We start from the raw sequence: 13,734 nt of genomic DNA on the forward strand, positions 1-13,734 counted from the left end.
AACAGACTATAAGTAATTATCCAGTCTGGCAGATTCCCAACCCCCAGTTTAAGTTTCAAGAATAATCATCTTCCATCTATCATACTGTTGACTCCCTGAAACCATTATTCACTATCAGAAAAAAAAAAGTGATTGCATAAAGTGTACTAAGAAAAAAATACATGTTAGCCTTAATGCTCTAAATTTCAAATCATTTGGTTAATTTTAATATGATTATTTGATATAAGATTTGTTTTTCCTAATAGAATTACGAAGATATAAATGCAAACGATAACACATTTTTACAACATACTATTCTTTGAAATGAAAAACAGAACCACCATTCTTTTACATGAATTCATAAAATGCTAAGAATTATACCCCAAACAAATCACATTTTATAAAGTATAGCATCTGAAGTGAATATCACAAGCTATAAAATGGAGTTCTACAAAAATATGCTGTAATATAGAAAAGAGATTTTTATTAGTTCCAAGTAAGGTTTGTTATATCCACATTGGCAGGAAGAACAAGTTAGCCTTGGTGTAAGCATTGAGGAAGACCTCCTTAAACACATAACTGGCTGATCAACATATTTGCTATGAACTTTTCTCTGAAGATTCACATAGGAAGCGACAGGGTGTCCATGTGGCAGGCGGTCTTCAGGAGCCGGAGCATGCAAGGCCTGGCTTGCTGGGAATCCAAGCAGGAGCCACGTTTCCCATCAAGACTAATACTCTGGGAACCTTTGCCATGGTGTAACTGTAAAGACCATGGCTTAAATCTTCTGTCAGGATCCTCTCTATTATCAGTATCAAGAAATACCTCATTTTTCCAATGCTGTTATATGCCATTGAGGCAATTCAATAGATCACTCTAATTATTAAATAAGAAAACAGTGATTTACACAAAATGTATTTAGACAAAAAATCGTTCCAGAACACTCTGTTCTCAGAACCTGCAGATCTACAAAATGCAAAGATCAAAGAATGACATCTGAACCTACATGCAAAGTTTAGTTTTTTAAAATATTTAACGGAAGTATTTCATTACTTATAAAGTTATTTTCCAACATATACTTATGCTGAAATATAATGTAGTTGTAAATGTTACTTTCAGTTTATTACTCTACATATTCTTAAATCAAAGGGTAAAAATACAATAAATAGGACTAGTACTATAGATTTTTGTATATAAGCTAGTCCTAATAATAGTGCAAATCAAAGATTAAAATGCAGTGAGTACTCATAATAGCCAACCAGTTTTTACTTAGATTTATGGAACAATGTCATATCCTCTATTAGGTAAGAAATAACATCACTTTGACTCCACAAATTTCTCATATAGTTATGGAAGTTAAACAGCTAAATTTTCATGTCAAAATTTCCAAGCACATACTTATTTTAATTATATTTGGTACTTTAAAGATATTTTAAATGAAGTATTATTGTTATTTTAAATTAAAATAAATTTTAAATGATTTTCAGTCACATAAAAATACTAAAATAACTTTATATGTTTATTATAATTTCTATTTCTTCTAGAAATATGTTTTTCTTATACATTTCCTAATATCTGTGGGAAATAAAAACTCAAATAGTCACTTCAAAGAATAACTGAGTTTAAAAAAAAATCAGAAAATATCTTAAAAGATATGAAAATGTTGGGTATATTACAACATGCTCTTTTTTGCCATATTATTTATAATAACCGAAAATTAAAAAGCCAGTCCTCTTCATTTCCATTTAATGCACTCTCTACAGCACAAGAAACATTTCCTTGACTAGTGGCTCAACGGCGCAGCCTATGTGTAGAAAAGTATAACACAGGCTGAACTGATGTGCAAACTAGGCAGTCCTGTAAGTTGTAAATGAAATTTTAAAAATACAATATGGTTTTGAAAAATGATCAGACACACATAAAAAAATTTAGCTTCTAAGCATCATGACTTTCACTGCTATCTATGAAACTACTTAAAATAAACTGAGTAAATATAAATAAAACATGTATCAGAAAAAGGCATCTTTATTAAACATGAAGCATTATAGTTTTTAGCTGCTTTTATTGCACCTCTGAGTAAGTTTGAAATTTTTCTGTTTCCTCCATAGCCAAAACCTAAAGAAGCCCAGTGTTTGGTGGCTGACTTAATATTTTCAATAGCTGTTTTCTGTCAGGTTAAGATACGACATTGTGGTCCACAACCTCTTTAAGATAGTGTTTCCCAGAAAAAATACCAAATACGTACACTATGAATTTTAAATCAGAAACATTATTTCAAAGTAACATTTATCTGCATTAAGCTAATGAAACAAAGGCCCACTGTCTCATGGTACAGGTGATAGGAAGGCTAAATAAAACCTGTTCAGCTAGCTCATGTATGAACTTGATAAATACATTACCTTCCATCAATCATCTTCAATCAACACACACTATGGGTCTCTCAGTCAAATGTAGAGGGAGGGCAGTTTCACTTCAAGGCAGTACATAACTATCATCTCCCACAGCCTTTCTAACAAATATTAATATACAATGAAGTAAATATATATATGTGTGTATATATTTGAGAAAATTTCAACTAGACTATCTCTTCAAAAAAAAAAAAGCCATTGACAAACACCCATAGCTACTAAAAAATCTAAGCAAAAATCAATGAAACCATTTTTTAGATGTGCTGCAAAAGCCAGGATTCCACTGTACACAATTAACTTCTTGTATTTTTGTGTGAGCGGCTCCTTTAAAAAGCTAGGAGCCATAATCTAGGGAAGTCCTTTCCACACACACCCAAGTGTTCTCCCTTCCCGCAGAGCTGGCTGTTAATCCTAACAGAGAAAAGAACTGTGTTCAAAATTTGCACTCAGTCCCCTTCTCTATTATATATATATACATCTATAATTATTTTTTCTGAACAGTGACCCACTAAATATACTCAAGCTGTTTAAATGTGGAAGAACTGCAAAAATTGAGCCTCTGTTGCAAAGTGAATGCAATCAGAAACACTGTTGTAGCGATGCTACGATTTAACCATTTTAACTTCACAATATGAGATTAAAAAAAAAAAAGTACTTCAATCACACAGCAGAGGTCTGATCAATTTAACACTGACTACAGAAAACTAAGCTCACAGTGAAGACAAGCACAATGCGCTGAGAAATTATTCCTGTTTGGTTCACTATAACTTCCTCTTTTCTTTCAATTGCTTTTGGCATAAAGAAATCAACAAAGTGTTGAACAAAACTAAAACAAAAGCCACTCAAATGTTTCTTTTTTCAGTCACGGCCAAGGAATTTAATTCCTAGAGCTCTTTTCATTTTGTTAAAGTCGTGGATGCATTTATTTTTTTTCTCCGTCAAGGTCAGATTTGTCAATTGACAACAACAAAACGAAACAAAAAAATGGACAAAGTATTTTCAGAACAAAATTGGAATTTTTCCACTCACTGCTATTTTATGAACCACAAAGGTTTTACAATAATCAACATGTTAGTAGATATTTTAATCATCTTAGGTTTTTAAGACAAATTTGATGATGTCTAATATCTGTTTTAAAATCATACTGTAAATGTACTGACAATTCATGAAGCTAAAATATCAAATCTGAAAACTGAAATGATATAATGTACTTTGCTACAAAAAGGGAACCTTTTTTTTTCCAAAAAAAATTACCAATGTTATCATGCAGAATAGCCAGTCCTTGTTCAAGGGATCATTCTCCTTTGAGATAGACATGTGTACTCTAAGAATAACTCCATAAAACAAATATAAGTTAAATTTTCCAGTAGTTTCTACTTCAGTAATATCCCAACATAATTGTATAAAAATACATCAGTGCTAATTTGACGTTAATAAATTAAGACCATTAGAGACAGTCTTTCATTGTTGGCCTTCAACAATTGTCAGTGACACAATTTTCTGTTTGCATTTCCTCAAGCGTGTTAATGTATCTTTGTTTCGGCTCGAAAAATCTAATGGTCAATGTAAACACAGTCAATGAAACATCAGGCCTGGAAAACAAGAGGACCTATGGAAACACCATTTGCTCCACTGCCAAATATGCAATAAGGCTACAGAGCTGAATTTTTATATGACGAGTGAATTACTCTTTTAAAACATTCTCAAAATTCTTTGTTTTGCATACAAAGTCCATCAAGGGTGAAGGTGGTCTGCAAGTTGAACTTAGTACTATGTGGGTTATAGTCTTTGTTTGCAGTCTTAACTGGGGATTGTACCTTAGCTACCGTAGTTCAAGCGTAAAAATACTTTGTCTGTAATACTATATACTGTTGCCAGTGACCCTCTAAATCCTTGAACCAACTGTGTCTTCTGGTGTCACAGAAGATAATGCCAATTTATTGCAATGTGTGGCTTTTTTAACTGATTAAAATTAAGCTGTAAACACGTGACAATGGAATTAGCCCATTTAGAGAGTCTGTTTTCCCACATCCCATTTTGCGCCAGCGCGGCTGATCCCAGCAACTCTACGCGGGTGCAATTTTAATGACTTTGCCGGGTTTTGATGTTCTCATGAAAAAAGCACGGCTTGGTGTTTGTGGAGAAGGTAGATATGGGGTCTGAGGAGCTGTGATTGGGAACACGGTGACATCGTTTCTGTTTTCCGATAGGATCGGTGTCATTTTCCTCTCAGCGATAAGACACCTCCACTGACAGTGCACGATTAGGGAAAATTTTATTATAAAATTCACTTTTACCGAATGAGGACAGAGTGATAAACAGTTCAGCCTCAGGGAAGGAATAAGAACAGATTCCTCCCTCCTTTTTCAAATTCTACCTTTTCCCTCTTTCTCACCCTTAAAAAGATGATTGTGTTTTAGTTATTATTAATGGTACAAAAGAACTCCCCACAACATGTGATTGCTATCATAAAACTATCTGAATCAAGAGACACTGAGAGGTCGTTATAAAAGAAAATCTATTTTATATAGTTAAATATGCCTGCATGTGTGCGCAGGTGTACACAGGCACACACACATATATTAAAACATAAAACTGCTTTCTAAAACCTTCCATTTCTGGAGGTTGCCACTAATACCCTAAAAGAAAATCAAATGGAAGCACTACTGACTCAATTATCCTAATTATACTCACATTCCGTACTTGAGGAATAAACACTTGACAAGCAGAATTGCAAGGTAAACAGAAGCAGCAGATCGTGGTCCTCTAATGCTTGTATATACTAGAGCTCAAAGGAAGAATATGAAAAATATGGATTTTTAAAAATAATAAAACATTGTTGCTACTGAATTTTGGTAGTTTAAGAACGATATGTTAAATCACCAGTTGTCTTAAGTTATGTCTGTTTACTCTCAATGAAACCAGCTGTAACTCAGCAACATTTCGTATGGTAACTACTTGAAAGGTCATTTGAGATGCAGAAAAATCAGCATTTGACACTAGTTACTTAAAAAAAAAAATTTTTTTTTAAGAAAATTTCATCAAATGTCTCAGAAAACTAGTCTTACTTCATGAAATAAAGTAGTGTCTCATGGGCTAAGAATGCCTAGTGGCATTGGTAAATCTTGGTAAATTAAAAAGGGAATTTGATGATAGATTTTTTTCTTAAGTGTTCTTGATAGACCAACACAGAAAAGTATTTCTTTATTGATGAAAAAATCTTTCTGAGGGAGAAACAAAAAAAGATAGTAGTAGTCTGGTTTGTTGCATTCCTCCATATTTTCCTAGGGTCTCCTTAACTTTTTCCTTTAAAGACTTTTTTTCATAATTTTTTTCATGCTGATTCTATGTATGATTTATTTTGGTGTGCAGGTCCCTAATTATTCTAGCAGAATTTTCAGTTATCGATGATCAGACAATCATGTCAAAATACCTCATTCCCATTTGAGTCAAGCCTCCAAAACATAAAAAAGTAACCAGTTTTCCAAAATCATTGATAACAACTGAAGATGATTATTATGTACGATTGAATAATTCAAGTATTTGTTGCATCCTTATAAACAGCAAAAGAGAAATGGTTATGTGTTTTACTTATCATATAATAAAGCAGAAAACTGAGATTTACACAATGACTAAGCCACTATAAGCAAAGCCTCAATGCAACCAGTTTCCCCCAGGCTCCTTGATTCCGGATGTCAGTGAAACAAACACTGTACCCAAACCCAGGATAAGGCAATGTTACTGTACTGCAATCTAATATTTACTATTGATTTTATGGCCTAAAAACAATTATGAAAGTAAACTTAAATGAAGTTACAATTGGTAAATCATGGAGAAGAAACAAAGCTCAACAGCTAAGGCATGCACTGAACTAAATAAAAAAGGAGTCCAAACTCTGCCTTAAAATCTTTACCAAAAAAAAAACTGGCTGCTAATTAACAAGTATACACCCAGCTACATGGTGGACCAACTCAGGTAGAGTATTCTATTCTTTGCTGAGTAAAATGTAATATTCTTTAAAAAAAAAAAAAAATTATTCTCACGGGAACCACTTGAATATGTTAAGAATATCAACATAATGGGAGCTAGATACAATAAATTCTTTACAAAGCTACACCAGATCTCCACGAAAGTAGTCTGGGAAATGGCTATAATCATTCTCATGATAAAGGTTTGTGGGAAACTATTTGGAATAAGTAAATTTCTTTGTAGTAAAGGAATATAGCTGCCCATTTCTTTCAATCATTCAATAAAATGCCCCCTCAGGGAGCTTACATCCTACTGGAGAAGACAAGCAAAAAATGAGTAATGGACAACACAATCCGTGGTGCAATCAATGCTATGAAGGAAAGGACTGATAAGATGTGAGGAGAAACCTGCTTCTGATAAAGTGGTCAGGAGAGTCTTCTCAAAGTAACATTAGGCCAGAAACCTAAAAATGAGAACGAGCTTAGCCAAGTTCCTTACCCAGAATACAGATGTTCAACATGTGAATGCATCAATATTTTTTTTAAAAGGTATTTCTAGAAAGTTGGATATTAACTTTTTCTTATAAAAAATCAGATAGTATTTTAAAGACCTTATCAGTCTTAAAATAAATCCAGTAATAAAATGTGTGGTGGCACAGTGGTTAAGAGCTGGGCTGCTAACCAAAAGGCTTGCAGTTTCAATCTACCAGGTGCTCCTTGTAAACCCTACAGTGCAGTTCTACTCTGTCCTACAGGGTCACTATGAGTCAGAATCGACCCGACAGCAATGGGCTTTAAAGCAAAGAACCCTGAATACAAAACCTCTCTATGTTAATGTGCACCAGTTATTAAGCATCACTGGCCCTAATCTTTCTAACAATTCAGACGGCACTTCAAGGTCATATACTGTATAGATCAGAATCATCACTGCAGTCACCCTTGTCTGGGCCCACAGAGAACTCCAAGTGACAAACCAACTTTTACTATCTCCTGTGTCCTAAAAAAAGGCGCCTAAAAAAGAAGTGGTGCAGTGGTTAAGCACTCGGCTGCTAACCAAAAGGCTGGAGGTTAGAACCTACCAGCTTGTGGTCTGTGGCGATCTACTTCCATAAAGATTACAGCCTTGAAAACTCCATCCTACAGAGTCACTATGAGTTGCAATCAACTGAACAGCAATGGACTTGGTGTTTGGTTTTATGTCCTAAAAGCAGGAGGGCAGTTTCTAGGAAACTGTAAGCGCATTTGCAACAGGTGCAGCACACACCTGTTTATCAGTGTGTCCACTCTGGCTAATCAGCGCTACGTGAAACAAAATACTTTTTCCATTTCAGAAACTATTACCAGTCCTGTCCTCATCTCCCAATATTTTTGTTTTTCTCATAGGACCCCCAATAAAGATATTACCCAATTCAGGGGAGCACAAATGCCTTTCTGTTCTGTGACAAGCAGCTTCTAGAAGGGCTGGTGTGGATTTGTGTGGTAGAATGAACATTTTACTGAAGCTAGCACCCGTCTTTCCTAAGAGGGCTGCCTGACTGGTCAGTAGAAAACGGAAGGAGTGAAGGGGGGAATAGCTGATAAAAAGATAATCCGCTGTGGAAGCATGGCTGCACACGACTGCAGCACTGGGGGCGTGTGCAGGGTGAGGGGGAAGAGGGCGGGCTCCTTTCTGTTGCTGCATTTGAAGTGAGAAGGAGGCCTGCAGTAAGCAAACTTCAGATGTGAAGAACAAAAGGCCAGGTTTTCCCTCTACACCATCATTCTACCTTTTTCCCAATACTGACGAGATGATGAGGTCTCAAGCCAAGGCCCCACAGAATTACGCTTTGACAGCCTGTATTTGTTAAGTCAGGTTTATCTTCCAGGTAGATAAGACAAGGCATTCATTACCGTTTGTAAAACAATTAAATGGAGCCATGTTGCCAGTCGGCATTTGGGGAATATTTAGAAGCATTGCTGTTCTTTACAACCAAATCAGAGTACAACAGTATAACCAACGTGTGTTGTATTTTCATCCAAAATTCTTAAGTCACTGAAAAAAATAAAAGCTCATGGTCAATAAACATTAATATTGCTTAGATCAATATAGACATTTTTTTTTCCATATTTCTCCAAACGAGTAATTTGGAGAGGAGGGTAGTACCTAAGCTGATGGCGGATCTGAGTTTGCCAGTGACGGGAGCACTTAAGCGCCCATTGGCACAGCAAGATTCAAAGCCCTAGTAGGCTTCAAAGAAGCACTTTTTTTTTCTTCTTCTAGAACTCTTTGCTTTCTAGTAAAGCTGCAACCACAATGTTCTCTCTCTTAATGCCACCATAAAAAATCAAAACACTTTAAAACAAATTGATGTACTCTTTAATACAGTCATCGCATCATCACAGGACCCATGCACCCCGCATGGTGACAACTGTAGAGATGCATACCACACATCTCTCTCTTTGTTGCCTGCTTCAATGCTTAAAGAAAAATGGAGAGTGTGTGTCTCTCAATTGAGATATGGGCACCTTTGATTGACAAGACCTAATCAGCTTATCTCCACACTAATAAAGTTGGGGCCTGTGGAGCTGGTATATGCCCAGCACTGAAAGAACTTTTACTGGCCAAAGACTCACAGGCCAGGTCTTAGGCTCTACTTCTCTAAACTGGTTCAGATACAGTCTTAATGGGCGATTTTCATTTTGATAAACCTCCGTAGTCCTCATTCATGATGGCGTTATAGCCAATTTAGCTGAATGAACTGCCTAAAGTAACCATTATACAAAACTTCCATAAGTATTTATGTACATTGAATCATAAGCTTTATTTTCCAAGTTCTCTGTGACAAAGTAAAAAGTGCTTCTGAGTATTAGGGCTTTTTTTTTTTTTAAGTTACTATTTATTATAGGTCGCTATGAGTCAATAATTGACGGCAATGAGTTTTTTTTTTTTATTTATTATAAGGAAGGCTTTTTCTTTTTTTTTAATTAAAGGATAAAAGGATCCTCTGCACATTAGGAAACAAATATACCCCTTTAATAATGTCTGCCATATAATGCAATGGAATTTTCTATTTCTTGGGATGGAGCCACAATGCTGACACAGCCATACACTGTGATTACCCTTTCCTCGCCATTCTAGTACCCTGTGACATTAAACGGTTATCCTAGACACCACCTAAGCTTCCTGATTGGCCAGTGGGAAAGAAGAAGGAAAATGTAAGGAAACACACAGGAACTGGAGTTTGGGTGCATATTATATCTATATGTCTACATATTATATCTATATGTCTACATATGTCTATATTATGTTTGTATGTCTACAGATATATACATAGATATATAAAGGTTTCTTGAAGTCTACTTAAAGGAGGCTCTTTCAACCAAACTATGCTGCAACCTAATTCAAGAACAATGTCTTTGTTCTTATTAGTTTGTAACCGCTATGCAAAGGCCAAACTCAAGAGTTGAGACAGATACAAATAAAGTTAGTAAAGTACCAGAGGCTTCTTCAGTTACATGATGGAGGCCTGGAAGAGAAGTCCCTCTTTGTAGGTGACAGGGTGAGAAGGAAATACACAGTAGACATTCTGATCTTACTTTTCATACACAGTTACCTAAAGAGAGAGCAAGTTTAAAGAAAGAACTCTGCTTACATGGATCACAATAGAGGGCCTCGGACAGAGCTGGAGAAAAATGTAGAACAAAATTGTAACTCAAAAAGAAAGACCAGACTTGCTAGCCTGACAGAGAGTGGAGAAACCCTCAGAGTATGGCCCCCCAACACTCTTTCAACTCAGTAATGATGTCACTCCTGAGGTTCACCCTTTAGCCAAAGACTGGACAGGCCCATAAAACAAAAGGAGACTAAATGGGCGCATCAGCCCTGGGGCAAGGACTAGAAGGCAGGAGGGGACATGAAAGCTGGTAATAGGGAACCCAAGGTTGAGAAAGGAGAGCGTTGACATGTTGTGGGGTTGTTAACCCATGTCACAAAACAATATGTGTATTAACTGTTTAATGAGAAACTAGTTTGTTCTGTAAACCCTCATCTAAAGTACAATAAAAAAATTAATTAAAATAAATAAAGAAGGAAAGAGCTCCGGTAGTGGAGACTCTTCTTGAAATAACAATTTTCCAAGTATAACTCCACACAGACACACATAGACACACACACACACGTGCCTCCCACCATATATAAATGGTCATTAAAACCATTCAGTAATGCTGCTTTCAAATTGCAATACACCTTAAGTATATAATCACCTGTATAAAATGAAGCAATTTTAAATTCTTTCCAAAATGAAGTTTTCCAGAGATTACAGGAAATCCTGAGCAGTATTTTTCATTCAGATTGTAGTCTTCATGCTGTAATTGCTTTATACAAAATCCACTCCAGCCTTATCTCTCAATATTATCTTCACTGCTGAACACTGGAAGATAATTTTCCAATAAAACTTAATTTACAGAGCTTATTTTCCACTAATCTCCTAGCAGAGGAAATACGAAACATGCAAAGACACACACTCCAAGCTATGACCCTAATGGCACTTTTTATTTCTGGGATAGTAAGACCCCAAATATATCAATTTTATTACATTGCAATGTTGGCATATTTTAATTGTCAAAACTTTGTATGCTAGAAGAGGAAGTAAAACCGGCTATTAGGAACATGTATGAAAATAAGACTCTTCTAGTGATAAATTTCCCCTGGGGAAAGCTTTTCTTCCATTAAGTAAGGAAATATTTAAGGCAAAAGCACGGGGCTAGTAAAGGTAGGTATTTCATTTTGAACTATTAATATCCTATCAGTGATGGTCAACATTTCTAAGTAAAAAAAAATTAAAACCAGTAGCAATAAATAGGAACTAGACAGACATCAAGATTCAGTTTTCTGTGTTAAATGACAAAATTAATCTAGCTCACTCTAGTTCTAAAATTTTTCATTTTAAATATACAGATGCCATGCAAACTTTGGAAGAATAAATTAATGGTAGAAGGCCTATTTCTATAGGCTGTTTGGGCTCTATCATTTAGCTCCTAGAAGCTATTCATCTCTTGAAAAAAGAAACTTTATTTTTTTTCCAATGATAATGAAGACTCTATGACAATTAACTAATACTACAAATTAGGGTAAGATACAAACTAATCCTGATGCTTACAAGTGAAACAGCTTCATTTTTGTAATGGTGCTAAATATGAAAAAGAATCCTCATGAAAACTAAAATTCTTCACCAAAATAATTATATATCTAAAAAAAGATTAATGATCATTCGAGGACTGACGGATTACTGGTTCAAGCCTGGGCTGAATAACTGCCACTCCCTAAACCAGATTAAAATTACTCTGTCCCTTTCTAAAGTTATATCATAACAAGGCCAAGGTGATACTGAATCATTTATGAGGTTTTTAGAGTTGAAGTATCAGAGTCATATATGTGCAGAAGTATTGTTCTGACATTTGAATTCCAGCAACAGGCAATTCTGAGACATTTCAAGTTATGGAAAACTTGACATTTCCATGTTAATATACAAAACAACTATGATGTGAAAAGCCATTTCTCTACCAATACTTAAAACTTAAACACTTAATAAAATATTAGAAGAATAGGCCTTTAAGATTTAAACCTACAAGAGAGGTCCTTACCTAAAAGCTTTTAGCGTTTATTCACATAAAAAGTATAAACTGAACATTCGTCTGCACTGACCTCTTTCATTTATACACGGAAGTGCAGAACTGTATTAATCCCTTTTCAGACTAATTGTTCCAATTACCTTTCTTCTCATTTCTCATAAAAACGTGACAAGATATTCCTCCCATGAGCTATAGGTTGTTTTACATTGTTTCTCAAATGTCAGTAACTATGTTAAATAAAATACAATTAAGTATATCTCACTTTCTTGGGCAGTATGGAACTCAGCCAGTTGTAATTTCTCAAGAGAAGTCATGAGTGACTACCTTGTCCAATGATTATCTCCTTAAACACCAAAACTAAAATGTTCTGACATGATGATCTCTGGGTAGAAACAGTAAAGACATTTTTTTAAAGGCTGAAATAAGTACAGTAATAATGAAGAACAAAATGTGTACCATTTTCAAGCTGCAAATTAACAAGCAGGTATCGACTTTTCTTTGAGGTTAATAACAGCTCTTATTGATCTAAAAAGTTAATACCTACAAAGGTCAATATAAGATCTCAAGGGTCAACAAATGTGGATTCGAACTTCCACTTCCTTTCACGTATAAATATTGCAGAAATGGGTACAATTGTGTTTGGAGAAATCAGGAAATTGCCATTATGATGCTAAGATAATGCAAAAAATAAACGAAGGAGGTTTAAAAAATGCAGAATTATTAGTCTGTTACTGCAGAACTTTCAGAAGCATTGACTGTTACATGCAAATCCTAGTGATATACAATTTAGGCAGTTAAATAAGGAAAAACAATAAATAATTGAAAGTTATGTTTTATAACGCTTTTCCTTTTAATGATACTGACATAATGACATTTCTCTCTCTCTGTATATGTATTTATGTACTGTTGTGTGTGTGTATGTATTTGATAAACTGTGACCTGAAATAATTTTTCAAGAATATATTTTAGATACTTTTAAATACAAAGAAATTTCTTTTTAATTGTAAAATTAAATAGTAACATTTGAGGAAATTCAGAACAGAAGTGGAAAAAATTACCTATCATCCCATTATTCTTAAGTAACAATTTCTATTATTATCATATAGTCTGTTACATTTTTCTAGACTGAAAAATAAAATAATTACTGACTCATTCTTCTAATAACTAAATATGGTCTACACAGTCTTATACATCTTAAAGATGGCACATGGGGATGGGCTACATGAACGTTTGAACCATGTCCCCATAGGAAAAAAAAAAATGTCCCCATACGTATCTGATATTTCCTGGAGTTGGTAAATTGAGTAGTTTATTAGCTTGATCCTTTCTACAGTCAAATAAAGTTCATATTGTTTTTTCAGGATTACCAGAAGCACTGAGGGAAGAACAGGAAAGAAAAAAGAAGCAAATATTCCTGGAGCAATGCTTTTAAATAGGCGCATGTCCTGAGTTGGAATTGACTTGATGGCAACTATTGACAACAACAACCTATTAATTACTGGAAAGGTCAAGTTATCTACAGTGGTAATACAAAAGCTAAAAAGAAGAGGCCAGCTCTGCAGCATATGACAACAGTACACCACCAGTACTCAATCAATATGAAGACTACTGTGATTGCAATGCACTTTTTGCTTAAATAAACTTTTTGAGATCAGTTTCAGATTGATAGAAAAATTATGTATGACAGCTGTACAGAGTTTTCACATGCCCCAACCCAGTTCCACCTTTTATTAGCATCTTATGTTGATTAAGTACATTTGTCACAACTA

The 13,734-nt window shown here is 34.8% G+C and overlaps 1 protein-coding gene across 24 annotated transcripts in view; it reads right to left on the bottom strand.

Annotated features, from left to right (window-relative positions):
• The window catches only part of VTI1A (vesicle transport through interaction with t-SNAREs 1A), a 373,592-nt gene that overhangs the window by 255,329 nt on the left and 104,529 nt on the right, over positions 1-13,734 (bottom strand). For 3 of the 24 annotated variants that reach the window (XR_010318060.1, XR_010318062.1, XR_010318063.1), the window contains exons 7-8: positions 12,228-12,347; positions 10,598-10,764 (exon numbers count right to left, since the gene is read on the bottom strand). The exons of 17 other annotated variants lie outside the window; for them this stretch is intronic. The gene's annotated coding sequence lies outside the window, so the exon portion shown is untranslated. Of the gene's footprint in view, positions 1-1,708; positions 8,388-9,208; positions 9,949-10,597; positions 10,765-12,227; positions 12,348-13,734 lie in introns of those variants that run through there. 4 more of the 24 variants (XR_010318059.1, XR_010318061.1, XR_010318058.1 and 1 more) reach the window with 4 other exon arrangements.

The sequence above is a fragment of the Loxodonta africana genome, chromosome 16, assembly GCF_030014295.1.
Source record: "Loxodonta africana isolate mLoxAfr1 chromosome 16, mLoxAfr1.hap2, whole genome shotgun sequence".
NCBI classification, from domain to species: Eukaryota; Metazoa; Chordata; class Mammalia; order Proboscidea; family Elephantidae; genus Loxodonta; species Loxodonta africana.